The following is a 26,746-nucleotide window of genomic DNA, read 5'->3' on the forward strand; positions in this document are numbered from 1 at the left end:
TTTCCTCAGGAGCAGGGGCATGGCTTGCAAGCTGGGACCATTAGGGCCTATCATCTCCCATGGATATTGCTTGTGTTGCTGGCTCTCCTGTTTTCTAATTTGTGCCTGTGATACAAATTTTCTGAAGGACTGAAATGTTTAAGCCTGATGATATCCATAGCTTAAATAGAGGGCTGTGAGCAAAATGTGTTGTCTTGCAGTATGCCACAGGGGAACAAAGAAACTTTCGTTCACCTCAGCTTTACCTAACTGGGAACCCAGCAGGAGCCACGCGAACCATCACCTGTCCTGCTGCCAAGTTCCTGCAGAGGTTCCTCCACATTAATCACGCTGTTTAATCGCAGCCATCTGTTACAACAGCCCGACATGTGGCAGTCCCTCGGGGCGGGGGGGACGGGACACCACACCCGGGGCAGCCAGCGGGAGGCAGGTGGAGCTCGGCGAGGGGCGAAGCCGCCCCCGGGGCGGGGAAGGTCGGGCAGCACCTGGAGCCGGCGCGGAGGAAGGAGCGGCGGCGCCCGCCGGGCTGTGGGACCGGGGGAGCGGCGGGAAGGCGACAGGGGGCCGCGAGAGGACTGACCTGGCCGAGCTGTGGAGGCCGTTTCCCGGCGGGAAAACAAGTCTGTGGGTGAGCGTCGCCGCCCGCCCTGAGGAGCGCTGGCGGGGCGGCCTCCGTGCCTAGGGAGGCGACGGCGGGGCCGGGCGGGGAGCGGGGCCGGTGGCCGCTCGCCTCGCGGGGCGGGGGCGGTCCCTGGGCGCGGGACGGCGTCTGCCTGTTGCCGCGGCAACCGGGCCCGCTGGCGCGCAGCCGATCCCCTCGCCGCTCCCCAACGGCCGCTCGGGCGGGGCGGGCGACGCCGTGACCGGGGGGCGGCGGGGGCTCTGCCGCCTCGGCTGTGACCCGGGAGCGGGCGGGGGGGGGCTTCTCCTCAGCGTCCTGTTACCCCGGTTCTCAGCAGCGCGGAGGCCGCGGCCTGTCCCTTCCCGGAGGCCTTGGAGGAAGGGGGAAGGGCCCTTCGGGGATCCCAGCGCCCCCAGCATCGCCAGGCCCTGAGGCGATGGCCGTGCCTCTCCCCGGGGCCTTACAAAGGACGCCTGGGTCTGTCTTGCAGTGTTTTCAGCCCTTTTGCCCGCCCCTGGTGAGCACCCAAGGGCTGGGGAGCTGGAGGTAACTGAGGCCTAACCTCCCTCCAACCCTCTGCAGGGGCTTTGGGCCTGCTGCAGCCCTGGGGTATCTGTAGCGGCTCTGAGATGCTGGTGGAGGGAAAACCCAGCGGCTGGTATCGGAGCTGGTTTGGTGCAAGACCTTGGTCACATATCATGATGTTTCTGTGAGACATATCCGCATGGGCGTTAGACAGGTTTACACAAGAGCAGAAGGGATATGGTGAGGTTTTTTTGTTTGTTTTTAAAGAATGCTTCCAGAAGACTAACCACAGAGTTGCAGTGTTTTTAATTCTAAACCAAGGTGTGATCCAGACATACCTTTTGTTTGTTTGTGCTCTGTCTTGCCCATCTTTCAGAGGAAAACGTACTCAGTGCACCATCAGGCTTGTGAGTTGTAAGGTGGCATGGAACTACACGTGTTCCTAAACTCAGGTGCATCTTCTTATTTTGCTATATAGAAAGGAGTTTTATTAATAATTTTGATAAATTGTAGTGACCCAGCAGCGTAAGTACTCCAATGCTGTGCTACATGTCATGGCACACATATCAGACATTGCTCTATGACCCCGTCTGGCGCATACTAACGCTTTGTCGTTTTGTCCTGCTAACAAGGACAAAAAGAACAAAAGGGCAAAATAGATACCAGCAAAGAACAGTTATATTTAAAGCCTTTACTTTGCCCTTAGTTCACCTCCACTGTTCTTAATATTGTCAGGTTTCCAGAGCTCAGTGGTGTCTCTTTAATTTGGAATTTCCTTGTTCGTTAAGGTCAGCCCATGAGGCTTATTTTAATGATTTTTTTTACTGTTCATGCAATCTCTTGTTGCAAACAGGGAAAAAAAAAATTGAAAAATATTAATTAGGTAGAGAGGGAATATTGCCAAGGACTATCAGGTTTCAGAGTAACATAAATGTCTTCCTTGTGTCAGCGTAGCTGTGGCCATTTCCTGCACTTACTGCCATCATTATTCTGGTTTTGGTGCATGTGGATGCATGAAGTGTGCAAAAGTAAAGCACTTACTGCCCTGGAGAAGTTAAAGACACAACATCAGGAGACTCTCCAACTGCTATGATAATATAACCTAAATAAGAGATGTAACCTTGTTTGGCATTCCTGACAATCCTATGTGACATGTAGTAATATGCTTAAATCCCCAAATACTGTTGTAAATCTGGCCCATAATCTACAGTGCACAAACAGCAGGGATTTGTGAGCAACATCTGCTCAGAGCGTGCACACCAACTACCTCTTAATATGTTATGGTGCTGAATAAGGGCCCCACTCTTTTTTTTCCACTGAAATCAAGCTGGTTTTAGTAACAATTTAGGTGATCACAGACTCACTTCCATCATGGATGTGGAACTGACCATTTAAGCATTAATTCAGTTTCTGTGGCTTTTTTTTTTTTTTTAATTGAATCTTTAGGGGCTTTTAAAATTGTTTTTTTTCTTTTTTGACCTTGCCTTCTCCTTTCTGTCAGTATTATTTCAGGAGTGAGTTTTCATTGCTGACTGTCTTCCTAGTGTAGCAATTGTGCCAGGCAAATGACAAAGGCAAAGAACTAACAGAGGAAAGCCAACTGGTGTTACCCATATGATTTAAAGTGCTTTATCTTTCTATAAGCAACATGCCTGAGGTGGTTATTTCAGCTTGCTTTATCCCACCCATGAATCTCTGGATTTACATGTCAGTCTGTGTTCTGCATTTTATCTTTTTCCTTTTTCTTTGTGTGTGTGTGTGTGATTCATTATAGTTTAGCATCATAAAGAGAATCTCTGGTGTGCAACACATACAAGTCAGAGATACCATTGTAAAATTGCTGTCCTGCAGTGCATGTAATCAGGAGTATGCCCTGAGAGGAAGCTTTGGCTTCCCTAAGATGTTTTTAGAATTCTTGTGTGGCCAAATATCTCCAGCATGCCCCTGAGTGAGCAGTATCAAATGATTTTTAAAGCCCAGGTTTCTTCTTTGTGCAGTTTTATTTCAGGAATAGACAATACAAAATCCAGCTCAGGGCTATGAAGATGGGAAGGTCTCAGCCTTATCGGTCCCTTGGGAATAACACGTATTTAAAATGTCATATCAGGGTAAAGGTTATGAGATTCATAACTGTGTTTGCAAGGGTGTCCTAAACTAAGTCAACAGTGACTCACACACAGTTGCAAATTTTGATTGTAAAGCATTATCAAAACAGTAGAAAATCTTTCATAGCAGCAACAAACCTCACCTGACTCACTGAAGAGTCACATTTGAATTCAGATTATTTCTGAAGTTGAATAGTCTGCTATTTTGTTCAAAATTATAGTGTGGCCACGACAGGAACTTGAATGGAGCTGAAAACAGTGGTATTTGGGAAAACCAGAATATCATGGTATTTATGTTCATGCTTTTTGCAGGCCTCCACACTGCCTAGGGGGGAATCTTTTAAGAGCTGGATCTTCACATGAAGATCTGGTTACATTTTTTTTCACCATCTGGGAATTGATGTATTCTTAGAGGATCGCGACTTGTTTGTCATGTTCTAAAGCAGGATTCTCTTGCATGAAAACTGAAGTGCAAATATAAATGAGAATAGATGGAGTTCAGAAACACTGGAGATGAATACAAAATTGAACAGCAGCACTTCATCATAGAACATTTTAAAATCCGGTACTGCTGGCTAAAACCAAAACTGCATCTTGGTACTTGAATTGTACTTAAAATTCAGACAAGAAGAAAGCAAAGAAGGAGCAAGAGTAAGCTGATTTTAAAACATAATTCATTATAATAGAAGGTATAATGTTTGGAATTAGAAGAAGTATATTTATTTCATGTATATTAAAGGTAATTAAAGTGTATCAATGTTTCATCCACTGAATTTTATCCCAAGAATTTTTGTTCATTTTGATGAACAAATTAATAAAATGTTATGTAATTAAAATATGGAAGTAGTTCCATGGAGGACAAAAGTATACATAGGTTGAAGAAGGGATTCTACAGATCAATAGAGGATAGGTCCATACTAAATAATACGATGGTCTTAATGTAACATGCAGCTCAGGAAACCTGTTAACTGGTTGTTGCCAGAAGCAAGAATGGCAGATGAGTGAGACAATCTTTGCGTGCTGTAGGATCTCTGCTTTCTGTAACTGTCAGTAGCTTTTGCTACTGGACATAAACAGAATGGTGGGCTAAGTGTATGTGCAGAAGCCCACCACAAAAACTGAAGTTGTCATAAAGAGCCTTTATTTGTCAGCTCTGTATCCCTTAACGTAATAAAGGTCATTTGTCTAAGTTTGATAATAACTCTAGTATAGCAGGATTGAAGCAATGAAGGCTTTTGGGTTTTGCTAATTAAAGCCAAAAAACTTACATGCTTCAATTTAAATGAGTGACACTTGGCAGGTCTGAATTATGCAGTTGGAGAAGCTCCAACACTGTCCGACTCTTAGATATGGGCTAGTAATTGCCTCTGGTCTGAAACTATTTTTTACCAGGCAAAACAAGTAATTTGGTGATGTTTCTTATAAGCTATATTTTACTTTGAAAACCACAACAATCCTTTGTCCTCTGAGGAACGTGGAGTTGCATTTGTGCCCTTTTGATGGGGTTTTCTGTTTTAGCCTTTGTTCTTGGATTTGCTGTGCAGGTTAATGCCTACTTTGCAAGGATGGGTGTGTTGTGGGTTGACCCCAAGCACAAGACAGCCCGTATTTGTGTAAGCCCTGCAGCAGATGGGGAATCCAGTTCAGACCTTCAGTCTGTGCTCTGGTTAAAGAAAAAATAGCCGTGGTCAGTCCTCTGTAAGTAGCTATTATGATTGGGAAACTGAAATGCAGAACCATGTCTACTTCTTACACCCTCACTTGCCCTCGTAGGGGTCAGATGTGAAGTAGAACTTCTTCAAAGGCTGTTTTCATCTCTGCACTGTTTCCTGCGATGAGAATCATCAATGCAAAGAAATTGTGCTGCGTAAGTCGGGGCTTTATTGCCTGGTGGGTATAGCAAGACCGCATTATAAATGTTGATGGTGCAAGCCCAAAGTGAATTTTTTTCTTCCCCCCAAGTCCTCATGTTACAAATGACATATGCACAATGTATATTTGAATGGCCTTGTTACCCTGTTCTGATTGCTGGCAGATGCTGTACAGCTAACGGTGTCATTTCTGTTACTACATCAGTTGTTAAGTGGGCCAGAAAACAGCCTTTAAGATTAAAGTTTAATCAATCCAAGTATTTTGAGAGTGAGCAAGTACAGACTTTATTCTTCTTGAGAATTAGAGTCTACTTTTTGAAATCCCTGGCAGAGATAGAATGTTCTGTCAGAAAATGTCTCCAGTGAGAAATAGCAGGCAAAGAATATTTTCTGTGGGATGGCATGAGCAACCTTGTACTTGAAAGCTTGTATATTAATTGCTTGTTAATGGGCAGCTTTTGGCAGAATTTCTTTTTGGTATGGCCTCAAGAATTTTAATGGAGCATCAGTCAGTGAATGGAGAAAATATACTTTAAAAACAATAAACAGGATATTCAGTGGTTGTGTCAGTTTGTGACATTGGCTGAATCAGTCATGTTCTAGTTTTGGTCAATTATAAACTCTGCGTTAACTTCATTAAGAGCAGAAAGGTGCATTACATTCTCCCAACCCCAATGCAATATGTTTTTCTGGATTTTTTTTTTTTCCCCGCACCTGACATAAGTGTTTTCACTTACGAAAAAGGTTATAAGGAGAGGCAAACAGAAACGTTAAAACCCCTGTGGACATTAAGGAGTTAATTTTTCTGTGTCTTGTTTACAGGCCTCTGAAAGTGATTCCCAAAATGTTTTCAAGCTCACCTAAGGTTTTGTATGCAGTGTTTTCACAAGCAGAGAGGCTATTACAAGCTTGAGTCTTGTAGGTACGGTATTGCATATATGTAAATATGCACAAAATGCCCTTTTCTTTGGGGGAAAAAAAAAACACAACAGTCTATACTGTTTTTTTACTGTATATACATAGTCTGTACTCATGAAAAAACCAGTGCTGCTGAGGTGATTGAGCTTCTCGGTTTTGATTCCTATGCTTTCACTTCTTTTAGTGGTCATTAGTTGAAATTTCCTCAAAGTAGGGTATTCTTCCTGGAAAAGAAGGGAAAGATAGCTCTGTTTAACAACATGCTTTTAATGGTTGGACTCGAAGATCTTAAGGGTCTTTTCCAACCTTAACGATTCTATGAAAACAACCAAAGGTAATGTGGGGAAAAAAAAAATAAAGCAGCCAGACAACTGTGAAGTGCAGGAAAAGCCTTCAGCTTACATTGAGCACAGTCTGTCACTTCAAAAAAAGGAGTCCTCAGCACAGAAAGGCTTTTCTGTACCCAACCCTTTGCTCTGTCACCTCCTCTCTTGTGTTCTGGCCACCTCGCTTGAGAGGAGGAAGGGGAATTCTGAATTGCTTCAATGAGCTTTAAATTCTCTCTGACAAATTGATGCATGTTTTGGCAATCTGGTAACTCAAAGGTGAGAGCATAGAGCAAGTTCTTCCTTTCCCTAATCTGGCACGTTCCCATTCCAGCTTGCTGAGCATCATTCCCACAAAAATGTCAGGAATAACTCCCCCTATAGAACAAAGGAGGACTGGTTCTTCATTTTCCTCACCTCTTCTAGCTTTGCACCTCATTACTTCTGTTTCCAAGAAGCAGATGCAGTAATAGTAATTTTATGGGACGCATGTTGTAACAGGGATTGGCAGACTTTCCTGGGGGAAGAAAGGGCTCCAGACTGTCTTTTTTTTTCTGTCCCAAATTAGATGTTCAATGTGTTGGGAAAAACTTAACAGGAACTTAGAGACATTGTCTTTCAGAGGGGGAAGATGGTACTGGTCACTTTACTGGTGGTGTCTTGCTTTTTTGGAAAAGCAGAGCATCCCTGTTGCTCTTATACTTAGAACTCGATGGCAGCCATAAGACAGGAGCTATTGCCCTGCACAGGTGCTTCTCCTGGGATGCTGCAGGTCTCAGGTCCTGGTCCTGCACTGGCTTTACTGTCTGCCATTCAGGGTCTATCTTGTGATGCCTTTTGTGTCAATGCCAACAATTGCCAATCCTTTTTTCCCCATCAGAGCACATAGTTTTCTACTGATCACATACTATGAAACTATTGCAGAGCCTTTTTGTATTGCTGTATACCTAGTATATCACAAAGTGATACTAGCAAGAAACTGGAGAGTTAAACTACTTAACAGATCCTGCTTTTCACCTTTAAATACATACCTTATTGTATAAACATAAGTACTGTACACACCGCATGCACCGCAACCTTAATTCTGCTATGTCTTTGTCCTTCTGTGCATGCTGTTATTGCTAGGTTGTATTTTCCTTAATGCCAGGAGCTCTGCATGCTTAGCACAGAAACTAGCTGTTGGAAGATCACAATTTAACAAAGGTTTTTATGCAGAGTGAAGATGAGAGAAGGTTAACATCTTCAGGCAGCAAAGATAGTGCTGTAGTCAAGGTCTTAATCTATTGTAGGGATGTCACTCCCCATGAAGAGGATTTTAGGTACGGTCATCAATTGTGCATGTATCCCACTCACTCTGGGGGAGGGGCACCATCAGGTTAGCAAAGGTACCAAATTAATCATGCTTTTGCACGGGATGCCTCCGTTAATCACGTCTGTCTGTGTAACACACAAAGTTTTATCGAGAATGTGGAAAAATACTTGAAAAAAATCCTTTGGCATCTAGCTTTGCAGAATAAATCTACTTGTTGCATTGTACTGATTGAGGATCTTCCTGTCCATCTAGTTTTAATGCTTGGGAGATGTTCTTCAGTAGTGAAGATTATGGCAGCTGAGGCTAAATTTTAGCTTGAACCTAATCCCAACAGTTCCTTCAGAAAGCTACAGAGAGGAAACAAAGCCACGTAGAAAATACAAAAGTTTGAAACTAATCCTGTATGACTAGATGCATAAATTAAAATGTCTGTGCTACTGTTTTTATTTTGAAATACCATTTTATAGCACAGCTTTACAGTCCAGATTCACTATTGGGTATCTCTCTAATTCAAAATTAAAAGCAAAACATCAACCAACCATGCCAGGGTTCACTTCACTTGGGCATGTCCTTTGTTTAAAATAATCTTGTGTTGCTTTGTTCATCAGGTTCAGATTCTTGATCCATTCCAACTTCATTGAGGCGCTATTGAGCACTCTCTCCCTATGTATCTTCATAGCTCCTTTAGCTTCCTAAGTTCTCCAAGTCCTGTACAGTTCATGATCCTTCTCTCCCTCTCTCCTCATTTGCTGGCTTTGTGCTTTTTCCTTTGTTCTAAGCCTTCCTACATGCTTGGAATAGCTGTCCAAGCAGAGTTCACAAAGACCCATTTTTTTCTAAAAATGGTTCTTAAGACTGAACCTATTTCTAGCCACTTTCCAACTCAAAATGCCATACATCATCCTGTGTACGTTTTGTATTGATTTGTGTGCTCCTTTGGTGCCGTTAGACTGTAAATGTTTGGAGCTGGCTCTTATTTGTACAGTACATTTTACCTAGTGCACATTGCTCTGCTCATCTAAAGCTCTATATAAATAATGAAAATGTACAGGGCTTGCTGGCACAAGTCGGTAGAGAGCTGCTTTTCCTGAGGCTCTGCTTCAGAGCTCTGCTTTGTTTCCCAGAGCTCTGCTTTGTTTTTGAGTCTCTTGAGCAAGTATTTTACATAAAGCTTCATGTGAGCTTCAGTTCTGAGGCTCATCTGTCTTGCACGTTACGTAAAGTACACACAGACCTGTGTTGCACCAGAGTATGCAGAATGCAAAAAAGGCTTAGACGCTCCCATCTCTTCCTCAAATACAGAAATAAAATGAGAACCCTGCTTAGAGCATGGGAGTGAATATTATTGTCCTGAAAGCATGCAGAGCTGTGTGAGGAAGGTGTGTTACCAACCCACGGAAGAACTGGCTTTGGCCAACAGGCAAGCTATGTGAATGAGCTCTCAAGAAATACCTGCATAGAGTGACTGTAGTTGTAACTTTAGGGTATGAAGCAGATCTGGGTAAAAAAAAGCGTGCATTGATTATGGAACCCATTTGCCATACAAATGGTATCTTAAGGCGTGGTCAACAGCAGCAACCCTCCTGGAAGCTTGCCAAGTTGAGTTATTTTTGCATTGTAAAGTGCCTTTAGATAATTTTTCGAAGGGTGCTATATAAATAAAACAACTGCCTGATTGATTTAAAGCGAATCTCTTGAATTTTGGCTCCCCCTTCTACAAATTACATGTGTCTGAATTTCCCTGCTTCAAAAATTAAACCAGATATATCATGGGTGGAATGAGATTAATTTTATTACGCACAATAGTTCATTAGTGAAGTAGGAGCAATTTCATGTATTTATGCATAGCCTGCCCAGAATTTTTTTACTGCAGCTCTTTCAGATGTAAATAAAAACATAGTGCTCATTCAATTGCTTATTAGACAGCATACAGTAATAGAAAGTGTTTATGGTATTGCACGGTAGGTTACATTTCAAAATTCCTAGGGAACATCAGGCTGAAATTGGCACTGGGGACCAAACCCATGATTGAGGGCTGACATTTTGGCCAGCAGTGTGGGCTGACCAGAATAATGACAGGGGCAAAAGGTTGAATCGTTGCATCCTAGATCCGGGCTCTGCAGTGTGCTGATGAATGGCTTGCACATGCCCTGTGGAAAGCAGAAGCTTGAGCTCAGTTCTGGAAGCCCCAGGAATTCAAATAGGGGCTGAGACTTTGCAGCCATCATTCTGACTGAGTCCCGTGAGGACTTCCAGAGCTAAAACCAGAAGTGTCTATCTTTGTCTTGTGCTAAGGAGGCAGTGTTTGTCACCGAGAACTGCAGCAGACTGTGCACTGGCTGCAGAGGAGAATATATTAGCATTGCATAAATTCACGTGGAGTGGTAGCCATACGTTTGTGGCTGCTTACCGAAGATTCTCCCTGTTTAAACTGCACGATGTTTATGTGCCTGCATCTGTTTTTGTCGAGTAGGTACCATATGTGAATATGCTTTTTTTTTTTTTGATGCCACAAGTATCTTTGTAGCCCAGTTTATTCCTACATGCATAAGAGCAGCTGGCAGCTGGATGAGACTAGCAGATCTGTTAATGTCAATCCTGAGTCAGTCAGCAGGATCAATGTTTTGAGGCAGTTCTTTCTCCCAAGTGGCTGATCACAGGAGCTGCACAGAGATTTCTGCTTCTGGAACTGAATTCTTTTTCATTATGCGGTAACATCATGTTGCAACACAATTAGAGGAGCTATTCCTAATCCTGCCTGCCTTTGCTATTATTTTCAGATCTCTATCTGCTTGGTAATAAATACGCGTCCTCTTGAAAGACACGCAAATGGTGACAATGAAATTCTATATTTTCAGCTAATTACAGCATAAACCTGTGCGGCTTTGTCTGGTTTAGTGCAGTTCTCATTCTTTTCTGCTCAGGACTGTTAAGACTATGCAAGGTGACCTTCTGATATGAAGCACTGTGCTGAGGCCATCAAACTCACCTCATGTTGGGCCACAGAAGAATTCATCTGTATGTTCAGATGTTATTACTGGTCCTCCTAAGCCCTTTGGACCCACTTGAGCACTTTTATAGAGCCTTTATAAATTTGATTATTTCCCTTAAAAAAGATTTGTGTATTTTTACTTAAGGAATAAAGTGGACATTATCTTCCTAAAAGATACAGCTAGGGAGTCGTTAAGTCTTTTAATATCCCTAGGTGGTAATTAGGGAACAAGAATGGATGCTTTGTAAGGAATTACTGGTTATTATTACAGACTTCTGAAAAACAGACGTGAAATTAACAGTTGTGTGTCATTTCATTACTGCTTTGGCAGTCTGCTTTCTTTTTCTTTAAGGGTAAGATGGTTGCTAGGGCTTGGTAGTGAATAACCTTTTTGTGTTCAGCTCAAGGCGGAGTATAATTATTTTATAATTTTGCTTCGTGGGGCCGTTTTAGACATTTTCAGAAAAAAAAGGACTCAGCTTCTGTTAACCCCCCTCGTACTCAGTTGCCAATCATTGGCATGTCACAGCAACAGAAAGAGAAGCTCGCTGTCTGTCCTCATCATTTGCACTTGGTATTTGCCTGAGAATCTGTCTACCACTAGTGAAATGAATGCGGACTTGACATTGTTACAAGCTGGCACTGATTGACTTTGAAAAGTGAAGTTCCCTGTCAAAGTATGTGTCTGGTTTAGCATTGCAATCACTGCACAGGTGGTGGACAGCAGCTGCTAGAAGTAAAGGAATTGCACATTGGGTTAAAGCTGACATCCTGCAAACTCGTGTAACTCTTTGGCTTCAAGGGGAAAATTTACTTCTGGGAGTCAACAAACTTACTCTTCCACATGGCCATAGTAAACTGCCCCCCCATCAGACTTTTTTTAGGACATGACAGGCTTTTAGTCGTCTTTGTCAGATAGTCTGATAGAGCTGTGTTACAACTGTGTGCAGTGGGGCAGTGAGAGATGGCATAAGGGTGGGATCTATCAGATCAAAAGTGGGTGTCTCGAACATGGGTATCGCCATCTGACCCACTTATCCTGGATCACTCAGTAGTCCTGGAGAGCAAGTTCATGGTCAATCACCCAAAAGGGTGATTTTCCCCATCTGACTGCAAGTCATCCCTGCTTGGTCAACTCAATCATGCTTTGAACTCTATGTGTGCTGTCCTTCTGTCAGCTGAAATGGCAGCAGATGCCTTGCTCAGATACAGACACCTCGCAGGGCAGACACCTGCACTCAGATAGATCCCACCTTCTGGCTGGCCTGCAGTGACACGGGTGTGCCTGCAGCAGCATGGGTGGGCCTGCAGCACCGCTGCGGAAACCTGGGTTTTCTAAATGCACGGCCCCACTGGTATACATGACCTCCTACAGCTTCGCTGTAGCTTGTGTCTACCAGATATAGTACCCTCTTCTTTCTGTCTTTAATGCACTGTAAGAATGCAGTTACATGTCTGCTGTGCGTTGTACCTTATGTTTGATGAACTGCTTGCAATCCAGTGCTGCAGACATTATGTTTTGGGTTTTTTTCCTTGCTAATTGCTTTGCTACATGTGCAAAGTCTCAAATGATGTGAGTGCTAACAAAAAAACCCATAAGTTAGCCTTGCTGGGAGCTATTTAGAATTGCAGACTCCATGTATTTATGGGTTGGAAAGCGTTTAAAATGAGAGGAAACATATTCTTGCTTAAGGTGTGTCTCTAACTTGGGATCCATCACTTCTGCGCGTTGCTGTAGCAACGTTGCAATGGCATGGGAGTTCCTTTTATGGCTGATTTCCGAGCAGAGCGTGGCTGGAGCCAGCAGGCTGTGTTACCAAGCAACCTGGTCCTGTGCTCCTGTAACTAGGAAATGCAGCCAGTGCTTTTTAATATTGCCCATGATTTTGATCATATGTTCATTCTGTCAACTTTTGTCTTTTTAGTGTGAAATAATTACTATGGAGTACTACAGAAAGATCCCTGTTTCATGGGGATTTTTCCCCCCATTCTGCTTTCCCTCGCTTAGATGTTCAATGTGGGAACATTCACAGGAAGGTGAAGACAACAGTCCATTTATTTAAAAAAAAAAAAAAGTTCCATTCAACACATGATGCTGAAGAGTAATTAAAGTGATGCCATCTGCACTGTGTGAAAGGAGATGCATCCTTAGCTTCCCAAGTTTGCAGCTGATCAGATGTCGTGCTTCAGGACAAGCCTCCCAAAATGCAGGTGTTGAAATGCTTTTTGGAAGTTTTTTTCTAGTTTCTGCTCTGATACTGGTTCCTTTTGTGGTTTTTGTCTTCCCTGTACTTCAGAGGGCTTTTGATAATAACCTGTCTTGTGGAGGAGGATGTGAATTAGTAAAGCTTAGGAAATCATTACGAAAACGGATGATGAAATTACAATGTAAAGTTGTGTTAAATATTTATATTGTAGTCATATCCTACCCAAGGTTGCCTGTTAGATCCCCCTGATAGATGAACAGATAAAGCGTCATAGTCTATATTGCCAAGAACAGTCAGTCACCTTGATTTGAACAAGAGGAAATAGTTTATGCAAGGATTAACTTCAAGCACACAATCTCTCCTATTTAAGCCAATAGAACTACGCACATGTTTAAAGTTAACTTTAATGACTTTGTTTGATCAGAGACCTGCCAAGGGTAGGTACAACAGACTGTAGATGGGGGGTGCCAAAGTAGGTGTCTGTTACAAGACCGCTGAAGTGTGTGTTGCAGAGGTGGGATCCTGGTGAGGTGTGGAGTGGCACACCCACGGATTGAGGCGTGCAACATAGCGCCCATGTTCAAAGCAGTGGAATAAGGCTGAGATGAAATCACAGGGAAACACATTGATTTGCTGGTTTTGAACTGTATTGTGAATTCCCTTGTATTTTATGGATCTTCTTATCGCTGGCAGCTGGATAGGAGGAAAGAAAATGGCATGTTATCCCCAGTGGTTGCAACCTGCCAGTCTCTTGATTTGAGCCAGCTCCTAAACATCCCGTAGCAAGTTGATTGCATGCTCTTTACGACCTCCTTTCATATGGAGTAACCTATTCCTTCTCATTTCATGTGCAACCCATGAGTGCATAGGGTCTTGAAAACCACAGGGGCATATATGTCAGTCTCTCAGGTTATTAAGTATGTGATGTTCCAAGAAGGTAGTTAATGACCTGTTGTGGTGGCAATTCTTTCTGTCCTCTGAACAAGGAAAATGAGAAGCGAGGACTTATTTGATATGTTTGGTGTTGCAGAGAAATTGTGACTTCTTGTCTCTAGTAACCTTCCTGTAGTAAATTTCAGAAGATAGCATGGACAAGCATACAGAGTTATATATAGATACGCTGCAGTTTGGATTGTTAGGTGCTGTTTGTCAAGGAGGCCAAAGGTAGTCTATGAAGTACCGGATTTGATGATGTGTCCATCTTTTCTGGTTTGCTGGCTCTGGCACTGATCAGTGCTTTTAACTGGGGTAAAAAAAAAGAAAAAGGAAAAGCAAACCAAACCTAAGGCATCTGTTTAATTTTTCAAGGGCAAACCACTAACCTTGGCTGTAGAATTCATATATCCCAAAGCCTGGGATGAATTTGTGCACATACTTCTTGAAACAGATGCAATCATTATTTTTGGTTGCACAGTTTTTACTGGTTTTTGTTTGTTTGTTTTTTAAAAACAGCATGTAAGAATTCATTTGGATACAGCAAGGCAGGTTCCTAGATGATTTAATTTGGCATCGCTCCACTGTCCTTAAATGGGCAGTACTAACTTGTTACACCTGCTGTAGATGTGGCCCTTCATATCTTGTATCAATTTTCTTTTAAATAAGTCATACCTGCCCACAGTAGTATTTAACATTACTCAATCCTTGTAAAAATGACAAACTTAAGATCAACACTAAATTGACTGTGATTAGTCACATATGTCAGCATTAACAAATGATGACACTTAAAAATGCCCTGTGTGCTTTTATTTCAAATTTTCTGTTATGTTTTGCTGTGCATTTACTATTCCCCCAGGAATGCTCATTGTCAGGGGAAGTAATTTCACATCCCACTTATTTAGCAAATAGATTGTGAAAGTTGATCTTTGTTGTTTTGAGAGAACAGATTTTATCACTTTCAAAATAACTGACCATCCTTATTTTAATCAGGTGCATGTGTCCCAGCCTTCACTGAAGCAGACCAGATTCTAAGTCTTCATACTTTGTACAATTTCAATCCAGTCTGTTGTCAGCTGTAACTGGTTCTTTTAATCTTTTGTAGTAAATGTCAGCTGAGGAACTGACAGTTCTGAAGGTAACAATTTCCCATTTACCCACAGTCTGTGTAATACATGAGTGGATACTTACTGCCTGTGAATGACCATTGCTGTCAATCCAATTTAAAATCTGTTCTTTTCTGTACTTCTGGAGGGATTCTGCCTGTATAATTTATCTGTAGGTTATAAAGGATAGAGTGGCAGTGAGTTAAAGACTACATTCAATTTATTAGTTGTATTTTAAATATTTGATCACAGTGAGGCTAAAGATTCAATACTAACATGGTATTGTGTGATTATGCATTACAAATGGCTGTAGTATTTGAAATGGATCAGATGGGTAAAAAAACCTCTTACATTTGTAAGAAAATTATAGCTATGCATATACTGCATTTCAAGCCTAAATATCATGCATTGTTTACAATCTAGGAAAGGAATATAAGCCTCCAGATAGGAAAGAGAAGAGAGAGATTAAGATCATCGGCTTGGTAAACATCCGCAATAGCTGGGGTGAGGCAAGAATAGAATGTGTACCTCGGCCAGAAGTGCTGCCTGTGGAACAGACAGCCGAGGTGTGGAGACAGCGCAGCTGGGGTCAGTGGCAGAGGACCTGTGCTTACCTGTGTGCCTCCTGGGGCGTCTCTTCCTTCCCTACGTGGTGCAGGGTGATGTGTCCTATAGGACGAGATGGCATGTAGCTAAGCTGAAGCTGAGCGCTAAAGATACAACTTGTTGTGCTTTAAACTCGTGAGCTGCCTTCAGCTCTCATTCACAGAATGAAGCTTTTAATACTTGATTCCCTTTCTTGCACTCCTTTCTGTACATGCATGAAGAAACAAAGCTGAAATAAGGGCGTGGAAAGGCATCCTGTATAAAGCAGGTCATGCCTTTATTTGCTGTAGTGCTTTCACTCTGTTTATGCAATGAGCTTAATGCTGCTTCAGGTGGAATGAGGCCTCATATTTGTATGCACACATCTGCAATGCTGTGTTCTTTGTCATTCCTCTGCCTGTGTTCCCATTGAATAGTAAGAACCAGATTTCAAAAAAAAGCCAAACATCTGGTAAAATCAGGACTCTACGAGTTTATTTTAAAATGTTTGTTCATGAGTGTCATGGATTTGCCAGGTGGTGATCACTGCTGAAAATCTTTCCCTAATTTATCATGTAAATTATTCCATTCGGTTAAATGGATCCACTTGTAAGTCAGCATGCTACTCAATATGAGTTATGCGGGTAGAATCCATCCTGGTAAGACATACACATTTGACTAAATTATATTCACATTCTCTGCTCTCTTTATGTGATGGTCATCCCCCTGTGAGACATCTGAATGCATTCCAGGTTATGTGGGAATCTCTTAATGGCAAAATGTTGATGTAATGAATTTTGAGCAAGACAAACACAACAAAAGCCAAGACACACGGGGAATAAGTGACTGGCAATGTGAGTGCTTCATCTAAGAAAAAAAAAAAAAAAGAACCAGCACAAATATTTATCTTCTGTTTTGTTAAAGGATTCCTTTTCTTCTCAGACATGAAGAAATCGGTGTATTTATGACTCATTGCTTTCCAAGGATGCTGCTTCCTCTGCGGATATTTACAGGTTGTTTTTTAGGAAAACTTACAGTTTACAGACTGCCCACTGAGTTTCCATTTTTATTGCAGGGTCAAGTTATTACTGCGTAATTCATCATAAGATAACTTAGGTTCTGCATTTAATGCTTGATTAAGGAAAAAAAAAAGCATTAGCTACTTTTATATTATTATGTCTTTTATCAAAGATCTTTAAGATAATGTAGTGATACAACTTGTATCTCTGTGAGACAACCTGTATCTCTGTATGTTGGTAAGGCTGGTATTCTTCAACCCCACTGCTCGGTTGAGACTGGAAGGTGTGATGTCCCCTCATGTAAGCAGTCTTCTCTTTTCCATTCTAGAAACATGGCTGTTGGTCTTGAAGAGCTCTATAGTCTTCTTTGGAGCAGAAACGTGACATTTTGTACTGAAATAGCCTAGAAACAGCCTCAGGGTCATACTGTCACTTTAAAAAGTAACGTGTCAAATATTTAACACCTGGTAAGTACTGCAAGTGTTACTTTCAAAACTGAAAGTTATTTTCATTTGGAAAGTGTTCCAAAGCTTGACAGTGTTTCCCACACATTCGTACTGTCTTCCAACTGGAAAAATTTGGAAAATAGTAGTGAAGTGTGCGCGTATGTCAGGAGGGAAAGCTCACTTTACAAAAGCCCGGAAACATGTTTGGAAGCAATCTTTTTCCAAGTACAGTTGAAATTAAATGAAATCTTATTTTTCTAATAAAAATGTTTTTGTCAAAATTTTCTGGTCTCTTCAAATTCTCCTACTGATGATGAAGCATAGAGGAGAGAAAAAGAATTTGCTTTTCCTATTTCCTCTAAACAACAAACCAAAAGACTATAGAAAATAACATTAAAACAATGAAAATGGTGTTAGAATTGCAAAGCCAAGGATTTAAGCAATAGAAAATGAGGGAATTGTGGTTTCTATTTGATTTTATTCATCACTTATGCCTGAGCTGTCTTCGTCAGGGACCTCATTTTCTTTTGCATCACCTGTTGCGTTGTTATTAACACCCTGACAAAAGTATGCATAAAACACGTAAACATTACTTCTTCAGAAATACTGTAAGTTGACTGCACAAGAATAAGTAACTGCATAAAGCCGAGGGAACAATGCACTGGACTTGTCTTCCAGCTGTTATCTTTTCATTATACTTTTAACTTGTTTGCCTGGCAGTTGTGTGTTTACACTGTGCTGTCAAAAGCCCCAGCAGTGGAGCTGTGATATTTTCAATGGAGCCATGGCAGATGTAGCTAAATTACTGGTGTAAAGAACCTTTGGCTTTTTTACAGTACTGAATAGATTTGTCATGAACTCTTAGCAAAAATAGCATCTGGAAGGCCAGTTGGAAGCAAGGAAAAAGGGCTGGACCTTTACTGCATGTGAACAAAATTGTTAGCTGAAAGGCAAAAATCTCCTTAGATTGGCAGCTCCTACTCTCAACAACTGTCCCGACAGCTCAGCAACACTCATCTGCTCAGCTCTCTGTTCCAGAAACCATGATTTTTAGTCCTGTTGTTGCTGGTGAGGTTAATGTATGGCTCATGGTAATGGCAAGTGAGCTCTTGAATATTCCCCAGGAAGTTTAGCATTTGTTTTCTAAAGAGAGAGAAAACCAAAATGAAATCTGTTAAAGTTATCCTTTTTGTTATAATCAAATGCAAACAGCTGTGGGAGCTGTGGCTGGCTTTGATGGCCAGTTGCAGCTTCAAAAGCGGGTTAATTTGCCCCGCTCTCACCTGTAGATGTCACTGCCGTGAATTAAACAAACTATAGGAAATGTCAATGGCAACTGAATAAACAAGCTGCGTTGAAATAGCGTTGGCTGAATAAATGACTAGTTTAATGGCATCCACTGGAGAATGGTTTTGTCAATACCAGTAATACTCCAGTATTTTAAATAAGGAGAGTCTAGGACTATAGTATTAGCATTTGTCAGATTGTGGATTTTTCCTGTATTGAAAGGGAATATAAAAGAGCCAGTATTGATGCAGGACAATTAAAGCATGATTTGCGTGGCTAGGAGGCACATGATGAGGAGCGGGTTGCACAGTGTTGCGTTTATCTTGTGGCAAAGGTAGAGCCTACGTTGGAAAGACCTAGTGCCTAATCTTAGCCCATGTAATCTCTGTCCCGCCAGGAAAATTACCTCTGGGTTTTTATGGCCAGTTGTAAATGTGTGTTTGAGAACTTGCTTTGGAGAAATGTCCCTAATTTTTGAAGCTTGCCTGTAGGGAAAGAATTCAGCATTTATTTTATTTAGCCATTATTAAGCTTATTTATAGGATGGCCATTCAAGTACCCCTACCTGGTATACAGTAGATGCTCTGAAAGCTAATTAACTAAGTAACTAGAGCAAATCCACTCTTAAGTATGCAGGGAAGGTAACGCTGACAGAAACCAACAACAGAGGTGAACAATTAAGCAGATGGACAGTTCTGCAAATGACTCTGGAATTTACAGTGGGAAATGTCTTTCGAAGGCAAGGGAGTTTTGCTATTTATTTGAATGGAGCCAGGATTTCACTTTGAGCTTTTGAGGCCAACAGGGACCATGGACGTACCTAGTGTGACCTCTTGAAAAACCTGCATACTACAGGGTAGAACGGCTTACCTAGGATGCAAAACCCCTGGAGAAGAGTTCATAGGATGCAAAAGCAGGAAGATTGGGCTAAGGTGGTCTCTGATTAGGATCATCCAGTGCTTTTTCTTCTGTGTTTTTCTTGTTCCTGTATGAAGGTGAGGAAAAGGTTATGCTGTGCGCTCAGTCTAATACAGCTGAAGCTGCATAAGCTGTGAGAAAGGTTAACTTGAACATAATAATTCTTTTCTGTACTGTGATACAAATGTTTTTTAAAGCTTAAGCACTTATTTTTGGGATTGACAATACACAGTTCTCTTTATTGGCCCACAAAAAAATAAAAATAGATGGATGGGGATTGTGCAGATGTATGTGAATAATTCTTGGCACAACCTGTTATATATTCCTCAAATGCTAAATCTTAAGACATTTCAGTCTTCCTTTCATTTCCAGTTACACGTTTTGCTGCACTTAATCTTTTTTTATATGAGATCATTCTCAAATATTGCAGTTTGTAAATGGTTTTCCTGGTGCTGAGCTTTTTTTTTTTTTTTTTTCTCTCTTAAAGCTTCTTGAATATCATAAATATTATTTCTATAGAAATGGATTACTAGAATTAATAATTTCTGTGTTCTCAGTCATTTGCTGCTCTTGTGCTATGTCCTTACTGGCGGACTGTGCAAAGCATGTTTGAAGAATGTTTTCCTCTTTAACTTGCTCAGATATTTTTCTGTTCATGTACACAGGTTTCATAGCTGAAACTTGCAGCATGTTTTGAAGGCAGCCAAGAGGGAACTGAAATGGCTGTCCTGGAAGTTGTTCAAAAACCACTCCCATTGACTGCATCAGACATTGTATAAGGCCCCAAAAGCAATTTCCAGGGAGGTATAAGGTAAGGGATGATAACTTGAATACTGAAGGCCTGTATTAAGAATGCTTTCGGAAGGTGACATTAAAACTTCTAAGTGTATCTTTTTGCCATACAAAAAATGTATCTAAATCTTAAACTTCCTGGGTCAGTTCTTTTCTGTGTTAGTTTAGGTCCAGCATGTATTGTACCCTGCTCTGTGGCTTTCCAAAAATTCTGGTACCCAGCCATTAGTTTAGATAGTCCCTTTTCGCCAGGGTGTAAGAATTATCTGCCTTATGCTCAAAAGAGTAATAATTGAAAAAGTATTTCCAGCAAAAACTGGCCCTGTGCGCCTCTCAGTGAACCTCCTCTCTCCCATAAATCCAGCTTGGGCTCCCTGTACGTCCTGCCAGGGTCTCACTGTCCTCCTCCAACAAAGAAAAATCGTCCTGCTGCCTCGACAAATGACTGTTTCCCATCAGAGTTGCTTGGACTCTGATGTGTTTTTTTAAGTTTGCTTACTTTTCCTATTCTAATAAATCCAGCCTTGATCAAATCATCTCACCAAGCTACAAGGAGTCTCTATTTATTACCCATATGTAAGGAACAAAGCAGAGGTAATGCTCCACCAGGACACATTGAAATCACAGCTTATTCTCTATTCTATGGGAATATTCTAGTTCCTGCTCAAATCTGAATTCTTAAGCACTATTTCAGGCTTCTTCCTTTCAGGACTACCTTAACTTTAAGCTGTTGAATGGTTTGATTTCGGGAATTGTTTGGTGGTGTTTGTTTTTTGGTTTTTTTTTTTTTTTTCCCTCTCAAGTTAATTGTTCTCACCTTTGATTTAACTTTTAATCTTCTGCACCCAAACTTTTTCAGGACACAACTCCTGAAGCTACTGTTCCAAAAGCTGGACTACAAGGTTACTTTTGCCTCCCAGGTCACACTCTTTTGCAGATTTATCAACACTTGCCTCACGAACACTTAAAGACTCAATCATTAACTCAGTATTAGAATGCAAGCCACCTCTGCTGTAAATTATTGTCTGAGGGTAGACAACCTAAGAGGTAGGATAGAGACAAACTTCAAGCGCTGTCCATAGAAGAGCAGTAGTGTTGCAGTGGGGGTTATACTCTCAGATCTCTAGATGTGAGGACTCATCGTGACCAATTCACGGTGACCTTTGTTAGCCACCGGTCCAGTATACCTGCTGCTCTGGGGTAACAGGAGTCCTCAGCATTTCCCTAACATGGACAGTTTATAAATTTCCTGTTTGACTTTGCCTTGGTCTTGCCATTCCCCTTGTTCCAGACTCCGCCTTTGAGCTGACCATATTATTGTAACATTCTTTGTTTTGGTACGGTCAACATTCCCTGTGCATCCTAATCATGGGTGCTTGTTGGAACAAATCGGACAGATCACCTCTCCTTCATACCAGTGGCCTGGCTGCTGTTTTTCATTCAGCAAAAGAGTGTGAATGATCTCCATCTCTTATAAAAGTGAGCAGAATTTGGGGTGTGGGGAAAGTGAATCTATGGGAGAAACAGGCTGGTCTTTTACTGTTTTTCTTCTGATTCTGATTGGAACAAACTAGTTAGGGGTGGTTCTTGTCTGTTTGAGCTCCAGATGAAGAAATGATGTTTATTCTCTCTTCGCACATCACCTAGTCAAGGGAAGTGTCTTTATTCTGCAAGTGGCAAAGAAAAGATATTATCTTTTCATTTGCATACAAGGAGCTTCCTTGGTGGAAGAGTAATTGTTCCCTTGGATTAGTTTAATCTCTGTGTGCTTAAAACTCGCTCTTACCATGTCTCATGCTCTGCCCAACTTTGTTGCCTCTGTGCTATACCCTGTTGTTTCCTCATGTCCTTTACTGTGACTCTCAGTATTCAAGTCCTACTTGAAAGATACCTCCTAAATTTGAGTGACCAGAACACTGTTGGACGAGCATTTTTGCACCTCTGGGAGCAGTGTCCTAGTGTCATAGGGGCTTTAAAATCAAACTCTTGATAATACTTTGTGCATGCAATCTGGTCTTCTACCGTCATTCTCAAGACTTGTTCTAACCCTTGGGGGAAAAAAAATCTACGTACTGTGTTGACGTTAGCTGAAAAGGTAAATACTGAGCGCTTCTGAAAGTGTTGGCTTCTCCTCTGCATCTGTGTTGTTGCTGTCTTTTGGGCTGTACTTCCTCCACTAGCTAACTCTTTGTTTCTTAAAAGTCTTTCTTCTTAAAAGATTCAAGTCTGTCTCCCTAAATCTGCTCCTAAAATCTTTCTTAAATAGGAAGAATTATTCAACAGTACAAATTTATAAAAGACAGACATGAATTCAAGCAAGAAGTTGACTGATGTTTCTTGTGAGGGGCTGTTGTTGTTGAGTTTGATATTTGCACCAAAAGAAGAGGTGGAAAAAATATGATGACCTTCTGTTATGGTGACTGAGTATAGAAACATTCTTAATTTCAAACTGGAGTGCGTACAAACAGCAATTCCACTTGCAGAGCTTCCTCGAGGGAAGCAGTTTGCAGTATGCCCTTTTACAGGAGAGGAGAAAACCTGGCTGGCATTAATTCGCGCTTTCTAGACACAGCAGCCAGTCTCTTTCCTTTAGCTTATGATGATATCTTTGGGCAAAGTCACTTATGCCACAGTGCATTGAAGGCATTGTATAAAGGGTATTGCGTTACCATATTGTTATGAGTTTAGAGTGTTTTATTGTGGCAGAGAGATTATCAGAAAGTTCCTGGGGAAAAAAAAACAGCTTCAGCTGCATCAGGTCCAACTGATATAATAGCAGATGTCCCCATGGCTACAGCTGTAGTGAGAGCTATCAAATAGGTTTTTTTGCCACCTTTTTTTTTCCTTTACCATCTTTTTTTTCTTTTTTCCCTTTTTCCCTTCATACTACCATCCTGGCTCTGCCAGAGTACTTACTTTCAAATGCCTTCAAAACACCCAGTGTAGCAACACTTGTCATAGGTACAGTGATCATCCGTGATCACAGCACTGTGTTGAAGCTATGGTTGGGGTTTTTTTTGGTGGGTTGTTTTTGGTTTTTTTTTTTTTTTACATGCTTGAAAATGGCATGCAGATTACTGGTGAATTGCTAATTTTTTTACAACATGAGTAAAGTAGTCACTTCAGTTCCTCACAACACACAAGCATTTGTTAATGCTTAAGTTTTCTGAAGACCTTATTTCATTAGACAGAGTCTCCTCACACCCTGTACCCATTCTGATTAGAGCAGTGATTTTTGAACTCTTTATAAGGAGTTCAGCAATGTTGCAGTAGTGATGATGGTCCCTTGAGAAATGCCATGTAAGCAGACTGCTGCATGGACTCGTCTGCAGAGGCTGGTGCCCGTTACAGGGCCAAATCCACTAGCCCGACAGTCAAGGCTGCTGCAGCTCCCTTTCCCAGGTGCAGCCAGTAGCGCTGGGAGGAGCTGGTCTGGGTGCTCTGTTTCTCCCCTTAGCTCACTGGAGGGGTTCTCTGCCTGGCAGTTTTCCTCTGTGCTCCTTTCTTTGTGTGGAGGTGAGCATTTTATCACATAACCTGACACTGTCTACATAGATATGCAGAGCTTGTCCACGTAAAAGAAAAGCATTTGCTTAGTTATCTTCTGCAATACCTAGACATCCGTGGTCACGAGGATGACAGTAAATGGTCATAGGTTGAAAATCCTGGACCAAGTTGCATCTCCAGAAAGAGTTACTAACCGTTGGCCTTTCTCAGCTGTACAAGTCATGCTATAACCTCGAACAGTTCTTGCTGCCTCTCTGTTTAGAGTTATCTGACTACTTATTTAAAAGACTTTGTGGAAGAAGAATCGGGAGCTATATGCGTCATTGCACATATGCCTACATATTTCAACGTAAGAGTGATGTGGAGTTCAGAGTACTGATAGCAGCACCAAGTGCCCAATGCTAACCAAATGTTTTCTGTACTTTTCTTGCTGTGCTTTGCTTGAGTAATCAGGACAATTCTCTGTTAGGCATAAAATGAAAGTAAATGATTAGAATAAAGATGTGCTGAGCTACTTGACAAGACTTGAGTACAGAGTACAGAATCTGTGGGTGTTTGGCACAGCCCCAGCACTGCAGATATTTTAGCTCTTGCTTATTTTTGATTCTGTTCAAATATGACTTACCTTAAAAAAATTAACTGCAAAGTATCTGATGTTACACAACAGATACTCATAAAGGAAAAAATGGCATGGCAAAGCTACAGGCACGAGTTGTAGGGCTCAAGCGGTGTTCTGAATTATCCGGGCTTCAACTCCTTCTGGAGCACTCAGGCAATAATTGGTTGCATACAAAGGGGCTTGTTCTATCAAGTCACCCTCTTTCAGAAAAGAAACCCACAGAAAGGCTTCAGACAGCCATGCTGTCATTGGTTCTGTTCTCTTATAATCCTTTGTAGATTTCAAAAGCAACTAGGGTGGGATGCTGAGGAAAGCAGTAATATTCCCAGAGGGATTTACGCATGGAAATCCTTCCTAGGGACAGAGCTGCAGAGCACCTCTAGCACATCTCTTCCAGTTCAGCACCCAGCCCCCAAATTCCCTTTTCTCAGGATCCTGAGGACACGGTGATGTAGAAACTGCATTCCATGGTTTTTTGCATCCTAAGGGAGGGATACATTTACTTTAGGTGAACATGTCACTCACTGCTGAACATTTTCACTCACTGCTGCTGGCTAAAATAGTAGTGAAAGGGACCGAAAGCTGTGGCAGAGAGCCCTTCCCATCCCAGGATGCATTTTAATGCAGATAGTTTGGAGCTATTCCTGGGATCCTTTGCCAGGAGCATGCACACAGCGAATCTGGTGGTAGCAGAAGCAATCTGTAGCTCTCCAGGGTTGCCTCGTTAAGCTATAAGTCCATTACTAAACTTTGTTTCTCAGTTGCAGGTCTAGGCTGCAGGCATCACATCTGGACCAAGATGAAGAAATGACTCTCTCATGTGTGGGCTGCTGTTAAGTATCAGTGCAAAAAACAAGAGATGAGAAAGAGGCAAGGGTTGGAATAATGACTGCTAGCAGACAGCTGGGATCAACTGAAATAAGGAAACAGTTAAAAAGGAATTGCAGCATCAAAGCATCATTTTTCACTTTTGTAAATTCAGCTCAAGTATGTCTATAGTGTCATTTGTCCTGAAGATTTGGATTCCTGTGCTGCATCACAGAGTGCTAACGTCTCTAGCAGAGGGATCTGTCACTGAACTGCAGGCATCTCTAGGGTGTAAAACAGCAACAGCTTGATGGCACACAACAGCAGTTCAGGAAAGCGCAAGAAAGAAGTTTCAGTAAAATAACAGAGCAGTTGGGAAGGACTGTAGGAAAGGTATACAAACAGAACAAAGCATAATAGGCCAAGCAAGCTGCATCTTGATCATGTTCTTGCCTTTAAGATACATGATTCTGAAAAAAATTGCCATTAAGCATTACCAGTACTGCACTGGGGTGAACACACAAGCTTTGCAGATCTTTATAGCTATCACCTGGTGACAGGAAGCTGTCACATGAGAAATGCGGTAATGGCTACAGTAGACACTGAAGAGGAACGGTGGAAATGATGAGCATTATCATGAAAGGAAAGACCCACACCCCCTTCCATAATAAGAAAATCTTTTGACTATGGCCCACACATGGTTTGGAGGCAGCTGCTTTGCTGAGTATTGCAAGCCAAAATGTTATATCAGTACACACCTACTTAACAATACCAGTTGGGTTAATGAAGAGAAGGTTACATTTTGGTTCATATGCCTTTTGAAAAGTGGAATAAACAACAATCTTTATTCCCTTGGGAGAAAAAAAAAGTGCAAATTCTGCCAGCTGGTTTGTAATATGAGAGTGCTTTACATGGTGTATTTTCACAGCTGTCTTATCAGTTTCCTAAAATGAATCAGGGTGGAGCAAACAGTTAGGAATGTCATGAAAAAAGGATTTGGAGCTTTGCTGTGGTTCATGATAATGAACTACTGGAGATAGGAGTAATTTAATTTTAAAATATTCTCACACAAAATTCAGCAGCTATTGTGTTTAAACTCTGGATGGAGACATCCTCTTCGCTCTTTATGGTAGTTTGACTTGGAGCAATTTTCAGATGGGAGGCATTTCCCTATCTCCTGCTGTGAGATTCACTTCTGCAAAATGCGGCAGTTTCTGTCACTGTTAACTCGTTTCAGTGGGAGCTGAGGGATCTCGAAACTTTGTGGACCTGGGTGCTTGCTAGATCTTAGTTGAGATCATCAGCTCCATCTAAACCAACTGCTAAAGGTCAGGTATTTCACCCACTGAGGATGGTGAGAAAACCCTGACTGATTTCAGTGTGTTCACTATTGTAAACTAAAACCCATAAATACAGGGATGGAAGCGTTTCAGTGCTGTTACGTCCAGAACAAGGTACTGTGCTGTTTCCCCTTCATCAGTGTTGCTGTTCAGTTAACAAAATAACTGCTCAGACCAGCGCTCTCATACAGCGCTTTGGATTTTGGTGTAGGCAAGCAGTAAAAAAAAAAAAAAAAAGTCTATACTGATTATTGCGTGAGTTGCACAGGAGGCATGCTCTGCTGGAAAAGAACCTGACATGTTCTGTTAGCACTGCTAGGGGTTAATGCAATACATGGGACTATTTTAGCAGTTTCACTAAATATCATTTATTCCATCACCGCTAAGAGTTACAGTGTATTTGACAGAAACAAATTGAGTGAACCAAAGCTTTTCCCTTTCATAAAAATGACTATGACTAAAACTGTACTCTTTAAAATACAGCATATTAAATCACCTTATCAAACTTC

The 26,746-nt window shown here is 41.5% G+C and overlaps 1 long non-coding RNA gene across 1 annotated transcript; it reads left to right on the forward strand.

Moving 5' to 3' along the window:
* The first annotated feature begins 453 nt into the window (after positions 1 to 453).
* On the forward strand, positions 454 to 26,746 carry LOC148054226 (uncharacterized). Its single transcript, XR_015707475.1, has 4 exons — positions 454 to 628; positions 16,850 to 16,988; positions 19,838 to 19,983; positions 24,852 to 26,746. It is a non-coding gene; the product is annotated as an uncharacterized LOC148054226 (long non-coding RNA).

The sequence above is a fragment of the Nipponia nippon genome, unplaced genomic scaffold (genome assembly GCF_047370975.1).
Source record: "Nipponia nippon isolate SJK-2023a ecotype South Korea unplaced genomic scaffold, ASM4737097v1 scaffold_32, whole genome shotgun sequence".
Taxonomy (NCBI): domain Eukaryota; kingdom Metazoa; phylum Chordata; class Aves; order Pelecaniformes; family Threskiornithidae; genus Nipponia; species Nipponia nippon.